This window comes from Bidens hawaiensis, unplaced genomic scaffold (genome assembly GCF_021521415.1).
Source record: "Bidens hawaiensis isolate Kalapana, Puna unplaced genomic scaffold, B.hawaiensis_p1.1 tig00018568_1, whole genome shotgun sequence".
In the NCBI taxonomy this organism is placed as follows: Eukaryota; Viridiplantae; Streptophyta; class Magnoliopsida; order Asterales; family Asteraceae; genus Bidens; species Bidens hawaiensis.
In genome coordinates this window covers 88,196-101,145 of record NW_027492810.1, presented here as the reverse complement: position 1 = coordinate 101,145, position 12,950 = coordinate 88,196, and the positions used below count along the sequence as shown (strand labels likewise).

Sequence of the window (12,950 nt, the reverse complement as noted above, 5' to 3'; positions counted from 1 at the left end):
AGATAAAGATAATGATAAAGATGTAAAAAAATAAAAAATATTATTTAATTGTATATGAGAGAGAAAATATAGTGTTTTTAGTGTAATTATAGACATAGAGATAGAGAAGTTGACGGGAATGCTCATGTTAGTTTATCATATCCACTTACTTTTTTTTATCTAAATTTATTAAGGGTTGTTAGAAATGCTAACCGGTCTTGGGAGGCAGTTGGTGGTCCATTGGTAAAGACAAAACCTTTAAAACATCAAGGTTTGGAGGTTTTAGGTTCAAGTCTCACAAATGACAGAAATTTTCCGTTCAAAACAAAAGAAAGAAATGTTAACATGTCTATCATGCATTAAAAACCAAACATGTTTAAGAACCAAGTAAGAGTTAACTACATGAACATATCCGTGTTTGTTCAGCTGGTTTTGTTAATATTATAACTAAAAAAACGAACCCTGCAGTTTTGAATTAAGATAATAAGTATTACGTGAATTCAATGTGATAATGTAATATAACACAACAAATGAAGTAGCGTAATAACAATTAATCTAACTATATTACGATTATCGTATTAAAAGCTGTTTGTATTTGATCATCTCACTTATCACATGATCTAACTAGGATTTGTCAAGACTTGCTCATAAAAGGCTTGAGAAAATCTCTATAATATTAAAAAAATCGACTAATTTTTAAACTCATTTTTTTAGAATGAATCAAGCCGGTCTCCATATTCACATCCTTAGATCAAACCGGGCTAGTAAAAGATAAACATTAAAGTAGTGATGCAATGAATATAGTCATCTATTGATATTGGAATCTACCTTCCACCACTCACACATTTAAAGAAAAGAAAAATGTCTCTAATTGTTTTAAAATAATTAAAAAACGTTTTATAATATATATATAAAAAAAAAACTTTTTCTAAAAGGTATGGGAAAAAATGTTTTTTAAATTGATGATAGCAGATGTAACAAAATGACAGAAAGCAACAAAAATGTTTAATTGTATTAACGTGAAACTTTAAGAATGAGTATGCTTAGTAACTTAGAAGAGAGAGAGAGATACGTTTAACAACGTTCTTTTAACTCACATTTTACCATTTATTTATTGGATTCTCAATTTATTAAAGAGATCAAGGGTTCGAGTTTCATGGTGGACATATTGATAATATATATTATTAATTGACTAGTTTGTTGTTTTAAAAAAAATCTCGTTATTAGGTTAATTTTTAGTTATGCAAATTTAATTTAAAGGAATGTTCAGATAAGCAGTAGTTGAGAAACTCACTAAAAATCGTTTGAAAGAAGTTGTCACTAACTTGGCTCGTATTATTTTCGTGCAGAATGGAGCTGGCTCGTATGAAATGTAAACCGAGTTCGTGTCTAGCTGAGCTAGTTTGAGCCCACATATTTATTTATATATGTTGTTGCTGCTACTGAAATACGAACATAAAATTGTTTTACTGTGAAAAGCAAAAGAATACGTATTTGTTGATAAACTTTTACTACATACTTTTGAGAAAAAATATATTGAATCAGAAAAAGGCCCAGAAAATTAAAAGCACGGTACAGCATGGGACAAAATACAAATTGTCTCGAGAAAGATTGGCAATGCCAGACCAAAAGTGAAGTATTACTAAAAGTGTATTTATATATATTCTTTTTAGTTTATAACAAATAATATAATATCATTATATTAATTATAATAATATGGTGTGTATGCTTCATGCCATAAGGCTATGTGTAAAGGGGGCTGAGGGGCTACAAATTATGAGCGATTTTTTATACGTGTCGTCACGTCATCACGTCATTAAATGGGCAATTTTTATATTAGAGGTGTAGTGATGTTGTAGTTCTAAAATCGCTCCCCAAAATTTGTCATTGGTCCATTTAATAAAACAATAATATTTATTTACACTCACCGGCGACAAATACATGCCCCTCCCTTGTCGCCCCACTTATCGCAAAGGGGGGGGGGGGGGGGTTATTGTACTATTGCATTACTTCTTATATGGTATTGCTTGATTTCGCCTAAAAAAATGTTATGATTTTGGGGTTGTTTAGGAACATTGCAAACTCAGAATTGGGATTGTTGAGTTAACATGGTGAGCTGCACTTTTTGTGATGGTCTCTTGTCTCTTATTACAAATTGAACTACAATTTGTGCTAATATGTTGTGACTTTGAATGTATTTTATCGTCATTCAATTGTAGCTTCGCTTCTTGAATTATTTGAAGAAATTGACTTTGACTGGGCAATGATGTATGTATATCTGAGCCTGTGCTGTCTTTAATTGGCAACTGATATGGCTTGGTTGTCGATATGAAAAAAACATCGCTTCATTACAAATCTAATGGCGTTCGGTTATAGTTGTGATGATGTTCCGCTCATAGGCATGGCAACTGATGTTGCAGCTATGGTGACGAGTTGAACCTATTGTGATTCTGCCTCTTTAGATCGGTTTTTGGCTATGATGATGTTCGGTTTTTGGCGTAGTCATGTATGTTGCAGCCATGATACCAACCTGAGCTTCGAGTTGACTTAATGTGAATTTTTAAATTGCAAATTACCGCTTTTAATATTGATGATATCATGGCAAGGTAAATGGTAGTTGCTCGATATTCTACAAAGAGAAGTGCATGTTAAATAGTTTCAAGGAAAATGTCATGACAAATTACTACTAAAACTATGAAAAATACACACATCTGCAAATGGATTATTTTGCATATTTGTTTGGGGTTTATTCATCTTCGTCTATGAGTTTTAGCATCGAAACCTTTGATTTGTTAATCTATTTTTCAAAGGCCTGCATTTATCTAATGGTGAGCCCGTCGATAATAATTTCACAGCCATGCCTCTTAACATGTCTTTTGAAGATAAACGAAAATAGTCTCAAAAACAAATTAAAAGCCGTTCAAGCCGCCTTCCAATTCATTGAAGCCATAGAGAGCACATCATCTATCCATGTTGTCACTTCACAATTTAGTTACAAAATTCTTACGCGTTGCGGCGGGGTATAAATACTAGTTATTAATTAAAAGGGCTTCTAGTCTAATCATAACAAAGTACTATAAGTCATTTCATGTGACAAGAGTTTCACTCTTACATTTGGGTAAAAATGTAAAATAATTCTGGTAAAACATACCAAGTGTTATGGTATATGGTTGGACGCTAAACCCATCAGAGTAAGCAAATAAATAGACGCCATCACGGTTACACCCATCAAAAACCAGGAGCCACCCTTCTTCATCGCTGTTCCACTCATGTCAACGTCACCATCATTACGCTTGAAAGTTTTTTATTGGTCCGTAATAATCATCTTCATGATTAAAGACTTGGTTAACTAACCTCCTCCCTTATATACATAATTCTTGAATTGGTTAGTTAAATTGTTAAAGCAGTGACGTGATGCTTTAACTAACATTTCCGCTCTTCACAACATATAGTCTAAAGTCTAAACTGTTTTGTTAAAAGAATTAAAACGTTAATAAAAAAGTAACAAGAAACTATTAGAATGGTCTAGACTAAAGAAGTAAAGATAGTAGAGACTATCATTTAACTTACAATAAAATAATTAAAAATCACAAAACCGTTTAGTAAATACGAAATAAAGTCAAACAACGACATGCTCATAACATATTAACATGTGTTTCGTGAAGTTACTACAAATATTAATATTAATATACGGTCACACTTTGAAAACGAATTATTGACTTCTTAATTATTAAATAAATGTTAAAAAAAACAAATAATTTTCATATAATAACATTACAACAACATTCGTACTCAGTAAATCCCATAAATAAAAAAAACTATCAGTAGAGTTTGGAAATGGTGGAATGTAGGCAGAGTGGCAGACCTTACCTCAATTCATGAGTATTGAGAGACTGCTTCCAACAGGATTTTATATAATAACAAATACTATGACAAATTAACAAAGTTTGTCAAACTTTGTTTGTGTGTGTGTGAGCTAACACGCAAAAATACAAAGTTTGGTTTGCAATTAAGTCATTGCCTCACTGAGACATGCTAATGCTAATCTCAATTGATTATGCGAGTGTAATGCAACCACGACATTATATAGCTAGAGTAATTATACTAGTTGTTGTGTACTTTGTTTATGGTCCATGTTGTATTGTTGTTCACTCTACGTCACACTTTTCCTCTTTAGCGAGTAATATGATTGTCTGTTAGTTAAGGACGCAATATGACATTTGAATCATAATAAATCCATATGTTTTAACGACAAAAGTGTATTAATTAATTAATTAATATGGCTAGCAAGAAGCTAGGCATCTTCAAGTACCGAGAAGAGAAAGATCACAAGTATATGAAGAGAAAAGTAGCTTTACATTCACTTGTCTATATGTTTTCATTTTGAAAATTAATTTTCTAACCTTGCATTTGTAAAGTATGAATTCATACCCCTTCGCGAGACACAAACACCATCTAATCTTGTATTTACAAGGATTTAAACGTCAATGGATGACATCTGATAATATGATTGAATAAAAAGAAATAGGTGGTCTTAAGGACGGGTCTCTAAAGGCCGTCAATCTTGGTCTATAATCATTATTTATCCAAGTGCTGGTGTTTCGAGTTGGAATCATATAGAATAGATTATCAGTGGCGAAGGATGCCTAGGGCCCGGGGTGGCCCCGGCCCCCCTGTTTTTTTACGCAATAGTGTAAATTTACCCGTTTTTGTCTAGAATTTTTTATACGTAGTGTAAATTTAGTCGTTTTCGGGCGAAATTTTTTATACATAGCGTAAAATTTAGTTGTTTTCGGCCAAAATTTTTTATACGTAGTGTAAATTTAGCTGTTTTCGGCCGCAAATTTTTATACGTAGTGTAAAATTTAGCCAATTTAGGCCAGATTTTTTTATACGTAGTGTAAAATTTAGCCGTTTTTAGCCGAAAATTTGAGTCCGCCTCCTTTATTTGTGAAATTTTGTATACATTTTAAGTTCGCCCCCCCCCCCCCCCCCCCCCCGATGTCTTAATCCAAGCTTCGCCACTATAGATTATGTCACTATGGCTAAGGGTGGTCATGGCTCATTATAACATCAAAAGTTGGAACTTTATTCCTCAAGTCGGTTAAATCTACAAGGATAACATTAGAGATCAACTGGGGTAAGTTATCCTATGCGGTAGCCTAAATCTAGAAAGGTTATAAAGATATAGTGAATTTCAAAATGTTATACAATTTTGAACAAAATATAACACGGTGTTAAGTAATATAACATGATGTCGAGGAAAAAAGACGCAATAACTAAAAGAAAAACATAATGATTTAAACAAAGAATCTAATATCTAGAAGCCATAAATTGAAAAGTGGAAACTTAAAATCTAATATCATAGAGTTAGACGAAATGTTTCAATGCCGCCAGCTTGAGTTCAGTCGAAGTCCGTTTGATATCTTTCCTATAAGTTCCTAGTTTTAAAAGACTATGTATTTGAACCCAATCCTAAAAACAAATTTAGTTAAACCAACTTTGTAAATTCGTTTGTGTTTATGTTTATTTTATTAAATTAATTTCTAAAGTCAATTTAACAAACAACAATTATAAAGTTTTATTTATAATCTGATATTTCAGTTATTTATTAAATTAATAAATGAAAACTAATTCTCGTAGCACTAATATTCCATATTATTATTTCATGATAAACTCGAATATTAATATATCTATTTAAATAACTTCAAAAGAAATTCTAACTTGTAAGAATAAAATTCATGAATTTATGAAAAGGAAAATCACCTCCACATTTCCGATTTAAGAAAGAGCATATTCTTTAGCATGCACAATCGTCTTTAACGAATCTTACACGGATATACTTTTTTTAAATTTGTTTGTGAAATTTTGGATCCGACACAAAGCTAAAAACCTTAAATAAGCTCAAACACGATATAAACATTAAAACATGTGAGACTTGAAATGAATATGTAAAACATAAAAGTTAAGTTGGTAGAATATGATTTCAAGTCCAAAACTTGATTGTATTATTAGTTGCTATGATTAACTCGATTCAAATAACCCTCTAATCTTGAACCCAAACGATTCCTTATTAAACTCGAACTAAAAAAACTAGCTCAAAACAAACCCATTTGATTTGTAAGTAAGATATTTAGCTCTCCGTGCTTGCATGAGATTTACGTTAACAAGACAAAAGTAATTAAATCCCGATGAATAATGAACACACGCAAGTTGGTGGTCGCCTATCAGATAAACGGAGACGTTTTGTTCACGATACATGATTTGTGATCTCATTTCACGAGAACTAAAATCGGCTTTTCTAAGAAGTTATGACATGCGAGCAGAATCATACACTTAACCAAGTTTTTTTTGTCTTAAATAACTACATGTTGTAATTTTTTTATGCAATATAGCTATAAGTAGGTTTGTAAATGAAGACGAACAAGGGTATGTTGAATAATGTATCAGAATAATGTTATGATAAATGAATAGTTCCAAATGAATAGTTCTTGAACGTAAACAAACATAAATGAATATACAATTGAACAAAGATAAACGATCATAAATAAACATATACAAACAATTACAAATAAATATTGAGGAACGGACATAAACAAGTGTTCACGAATCACGAACATAAACAAACAAACGAAGCATGTGTTCATGTTCAATCATTTAATTAAATGAACACAAATTTCTTTTTCATGTCTGTTTGTTTATTATGTTTATTAAATGAATGAACATAAACAAACCTTCATTCAAACAGTTCACGAAGAATGCATTGACCGTTCGGTTCGTTAAGTTGCCCTACTACAAGCAAATAAAATGTAAAATTTTAAATAAGGTAAAATTCCCTTAATAGTCCATTTTTAGAGACAGGAACCTCAAATAACCCAAATTATTCAAGTATTCTAAAAATGTCCATCCAAAATCGTCGGTAAAGACAAGTTTTGAACCAAAATTCGTCATCACCAACACGTTTCGTTTTGAGCCAATTTCAACCAGCCGCGTGTTCCAAATTCGTCGGCTCAGATAGCATTTGAACCAAACCCGTCGTTTTTGAATCCGTGAAAGACAAAGTTTATATCAAATCTGTCTTGTGAAAACTTGTCTCTCTCAACACCCACCGTCTCTCCACCATTCCTCTTCAAGCTCATCCGACAATACCATTTTTTCCAACCATTTACAACTTCCGACGAACACCATAAAACATTGAACATAGTGCTTCTGAATATGAGTTTACGTGTATTAAAATAGTTTACATAATTTTCTCACATATATGTATATAACAATTTAAAATAACTACACAAAACATATAAATCTATACCACCTTTCCATTTTTCCAATTTCAATACTTTTACTTTCCAACACTAACACAATAAATGATTGATAGGAGAATGTAGCCAACACCTATCCACTCCACGTGTCACCCACCTCGTATCCGTCCAAACCACATGACGCACGCAGTGACATCATCACCCCTTCACCAACATGACCCATCTCCACGTGTCACCCCTCATTCGCCCACTCTACCTTTTTATTATTTCACAACTTCATATAGACGAGACCTACGGTCACGAACATCCTCGAATAATATTCATATTCATATTATTATTATTAGTAGTATATATAAAACTATATATACACCTTTGTATCCTCTGCTTTGCCACTGCCGAAAACATATTCTCCCTTGAGTTAAAAGGTTAATAATATTATAATTATTAATCGGGTTATTCGGGTTAACAAAATATTTGCTATTTGTCATGACTTGTGACGGGTTAGAGCTTCCACCGGGTTTCCGGTTTCATCCAACGGATGACGAATTGGTTACGCATTACTTGTGTCGACGATGCGCTTCTCAGCCTATTTCGGTCCCGATTATTAAGGAGATTGATTTGTATAAATTCGATCCGTGGCAACTTCCTGGTAACTTTAATAATTTTAAGTTTTATAGTTTTACAGTATTTTAATAGTTTAACTAACGATACAATTGTTTTATATATTTTTTATTATTATAATATTATAAAAGTGTGAGTTGGATGATATGATTGATTTGTAATAAATATGACAAGAAAGACAATTATTTTTTTCTAGTTGGTTTTTTGTTACATTTTTTTTATTATCATTATAAAAAAGATGTGTAATGGTTTAACTAAAAAGAGAATTATTTTATTTGATTTTTAACAGATATGGCTTTGTATGGAGAAAAGGAGTGGTATTTCTTTTCGCCTAGAGACCGAAAGTATCCGAACGGATCTCGACCGAATCGAGCTGCTGGAACGGGTTATTGGAAGGCTACCGGAGCTGATAAACCGATCGGGAAGCCAAAGGCGGTTGGTATTAAGAAGGCGTTGGTGTTTTACGCCGGTAAAGCTCCGAGAGGGGTGAAAACTAATTGGATTATGCACGAGTATCGACTTGCTAACGTTGATCGGTCCGCTAGTAAACGGAAAAATAATCTTAGGGTATGATTTTTTAAAATGACAATTTTACAATATTAAATTATTAATGTAAGTTGATTTGATCTGATTTGATTTGATTTTTGTTTTGCAGTTAGATGATTGGGTATTATGTCGAATATACAATAAAAAAGGTACACTAGAGAAGCATTATGTCACGGATAACAATCAATCATCATAAATGGAGATCGAAACGAAACCCAAAATTACCCATGCCCGTGGTTGTACCCTCGTTAGTGCCACATCATGTAATGAATGACGTGTTCCATTTCGAGACGTCGGAATCAGTTCCAACTTTACACACGGATTCAAGTCCCGAACACGAAAAAGAGGTGCAAAGTGATCCGAAAACGAATGATGTCGGGTTAAGTTACGTTGATCCGTTTCCGAATGACGATTTTACCCCTCTGTCGGGGTACTACAATGACTTTCAACTATCTCCGTTACAAGACATGTTTATGTACACACCCAAGCCCTTTCAAATGTAATAACCATTTGAAGCTAGGTTTGTACATTCACAGGTGGAATGTGAAGGATTTGAGCCAATTTAGCCACGACATTAAATGGTTCAAAATGGGTCACAAGTGGAAGGGCAAAATGGGTACATAAAGTTTTGTTATGGGCCAAGAAGCAAGTTGATAAATGGATGATTTAGATTTTAGGGGTGTGGAAAGAATAGTGATGGGCACATTTGCCATTGATGCAAGAATTCTTGATGTTGGCTTTATGTTACCATTGTAAATCACAAATAACACTCTTTTAGATTTGTAATTTGATGAACAAAGAAATGAAATATAAATGTGTTGCTTTCTAGGGCCATTTTGTTACTCATTCTTTAAATATTTATGAGTTGAATTAAGAATTAATAATATCTTTTTGTGATACATAGAAAACCATGTTAATAGTTATTTTTGATAGAACATTAAATGATCATTTGATCAGTCTATGAACATATAATCATTTGGTGGTACACATAATACATGAAATTATATTAACACGTCTAAAAGACGTTGCACAAACACGAATTCCGTCATTGATGTGGTTATGGAGTTAGAAGTTCGCGTGATTTTGGCCAAGAATTGTAAATGGCACAACGGTTAAACCAATTGAAATATAAGACGTCAACTTGAAAAGCGATGGTGTTGGCAAAACATTAATTCCGTCATTGGTATGGTTATGGAGTTAGAAGTTGGCATGTTTTTGGTCTAGAATCGTGAATGGCGTAACGGTTGAACCAATTAAAATAAGATGTTAGCATGAAAACAAATGTTGCCCAAACATAAATACGTTGTCGGCATGGTTATAGATTTAGAAGTTGCCATTATTTTTGGCCTAAAACTATAAATAGCACATATGTAAAACCAGTTAGAGAATCAGTGGCCAACCTAAAAGAAAAAAGGTTGCACAAGCATAACCTTCGTCATTGGTATGATTATGAAGTAAGAAACTGGCACAATAAACGGAACATGGTTAAACCAATTAGAAATATACACATAACATTCGTCGTTATTATGATTATTATGGTTATTGAGTAAGAAAATTGAAGTGATTGCGACCTAGAATTACGTAAATGACACGATAGTTAAACCAATTACAAACAAGACGCCAGGTAGAATTTCAGATAGAAGGTTTTAAGATTACTGACAACTACTAATGACACTTACATTGACTTACTATTAAATTACGCTTTAAATTACCAATGTCATATGCTATCAATAGTTATCATGTTAAACATAACACTCTAATCTAATCCAAAAACCTCTTTAGCCTAATGAGATCAAAATGTTCGATAAAATTCTCTCTTTTTAGAGTGTATTGAGTTCAAATCCCGTGTGTAACAAAATATAAAATATAAAACGCTATTAAAAAAACTATACTTTAATCAAAGTTATAAAGTAAAATCTAGCAACTATACCGCATACTTTATGTCTAGTTTCAAATCACATAAAACGTGATGGAGTTAAATCATAGTACAATAAATATGCCGACTCTTTAACCTCCAAAAAGAAAGTTTTTGTTACATGGGGGGCCATCTATAATTCTATACATTATGTTCAAGGTGGCCAAAAAAAACAAAATCAAGTGGATATTTTATGATTTTGTATGTTATTTTACAACTTTTTTTTTTCAGTATATCTATAATATATATAAACGAAAACATAAAAATCCTATGTGTTGTGATGTGGTCGCCCCCCCTTTTTTTTGAGTCACCAGATTTGTTTGATTTTTAAATGAAGGCTTCTCATGCATTTGCCCGAATTCATGTGTATGGGTTTTACCAAACCCAGATATTCCTTAAACGGGTTATAACATTTCATTAAATTAAATATTATTCTCACCAAATTATTAATGTAAAAATCCTATAAAATAGTATATACTAAAAATTAATATCTTATTTATTTTAAAACAGATATATACATTATTTAAATTAAAAAAACCAATTTTATAGTACAAAATAAATAAACGGGTCTTGAGTCTCATCAAACCATAAGTACATTATTAACTTTCATAAATATTATTTTATTTATAATAAAAAGATCAATTTTATAGTAAAAGAAATCAACGACTCTTGGGTCTTATCAAAACCATATAGCTTTTAAATCATGCTATAACAACTCATTTATTTGTGAAACAATTTATCACCAAACCATAACTATATTATTAACTTTCATACAATAAAAAAATATAATTTCAAAAAATAAATAAATATTAGAATAAATAATATAAAACCCCGTAATACGGGGGATAAAAACTAGTTTATATATATAAGTAAACGGATTAGATAAAATATACACTTTTTGTTGGCGGAGTTATAAACTTTTTGTTTCTTTAACCTTGACCTGATTCAAACTTTCGAATTGTATTTGACAATATAAAAAATCTTACAATATATAATATAAGATTCTAACTATTGGCCGCCATTAACTTATAACATTATTTTTATTTTTCTATTATGTGTACCATAATACAAGTGAATCATAAATAATCTATAAATCATTAATGACATGGGTCTCACTCACTCTTTACTTATGGCCCATCAACAAGTTCTTAATAAAAAAATGTTCAGTTTTAAAAGATTTATTATATCTTATATAAAATTGAAGGCCTAGAAATACTGGAGGCCCAAAATCATTGCTTATTTGGCTGGCCCATGGGTCGGACCTAAATAAATATACATTTACTTAGGTTAAATTCGAGACTTAAAAGGTACAAAGTACTCTTACACACGTCTATGTGCATGTGATAGGGATGGCAAAAAAACCCAAACCCGATGGGGAAAACCGAAACCCGCCCCGAACGGGGGGGTTCGGGGACACTTAATCGGGGATGGGTCCGGGTTCGGGTTTTCCCCGTTTAAGTTAATCGGGTTCGGGGCGGGTATGGTATAGCCTGTACCCGCCCCGTATACCCGCCCCGTATACCCGTTTAAAACCCGTTTAATTAAATATAATTTTTATATTTATATATAATATATTATTTATTATTTATTTTCCCAATATACCCGTTTAAAAATTAAAACCTTTTTCCTACTTTCCCAATCCATTTGGCCATTTACCCTAACCCTAGAACAACCTCCCGCCCGACTCGCCAATCGCCATTCTGCACAGCCCGTTCCGGCGTTCCCCATTCTGATATTGTGTACGTGATATGCGATATTCTTATCATAAAATCAGTTTGTGAATGTGATATTGTGTACGTGATATGCTTTTCTAATGTGTTATTATTATTATTATTATTCTTTTGATTTTGTTAGTTGTGACCTAAGTTATGTTTTCGTTGTGAAATTAGTAGGAATGTACACGACTTGTGTATGAGTTTGGATTATTATTATTATTATTATATAGTTGTTAGGCTTTGTATATTGCAAACGCTTGCTTGCTTGTATACAGTGGCACTTGTTACCTAAGTTTTGTTTTCGTTGTGGAATCAGTAGGAATGTATGAGTTTGTGGATATGGTGGTGTTGTTAGGGTTTATTTGGAGGATAGTGCGGCTTGTTTGTTTGTTTGATTTAGTGTAGTTGTGTTCATGTGACGAGAGTTTTTGTTTTTTTTTAAATGAAAATTTGAAGTGAGATTGTGAGAATGATTTATTAAGTGATGGTTTAGATATAGTTCTGTTTGTTCGCATTTTGTAGCTGTGTATACTTAGGCCTGTGAATGAACTGAAGGTTCAGTGAACAATGCTGGAGTTTAGTTTGTTGACGTTTGCTCATTTCTGTTTGGTTTTATTTATGCTTGTTTATTCCTGTCTGCTCATGTATGTGCGCTAAACTATGCAATTTAGTTGGGTGATTTTTGATATCGTTCTTCATTTGAAGTCACCATTAATGTAATGAAACATTAGATTTTGTTTTTAGTTTTCCATTGAGTAGTAGTTTGCAGCTGTTTTTATTTATTGCAATATCCATCATGATAAATGTTTACTCATGAACTATTGTTTGGGTATTAAAGTTTGTAGTTACTTGGATGTTTTTGTAGCATATCCGATGCTAAGAACATTTTCATTTTCATAATTATTCGTAGGATTT

At 32.2% G+C, this 12,950-nt stretch overlaps 1 pseudogene across 1 annotated transcript; it reads left to right on the top strand.

Moving 5' to 3' along the window:
• Positions 1 to 7,591: 7,591 nt before the first annotated feature.
• LOC143556386 (NAC domain-containing protein 2-like) lies at positions 7,592 to 9,233 on the top strand (annotated as a pseudogene). The gene is made up of 3 exons (XR_013139370.1): positions 7,592 to 7,887; positions 8,149 to 8,426; positions 8,515 to 9,233. The product of XR_013139370.1 is annotated as an NAC domain-containing protein 2-like (transcript).
• The last annotated feature ends 3,717 nt before the right edge of the window (positions 9,234 to 12,950 follow it).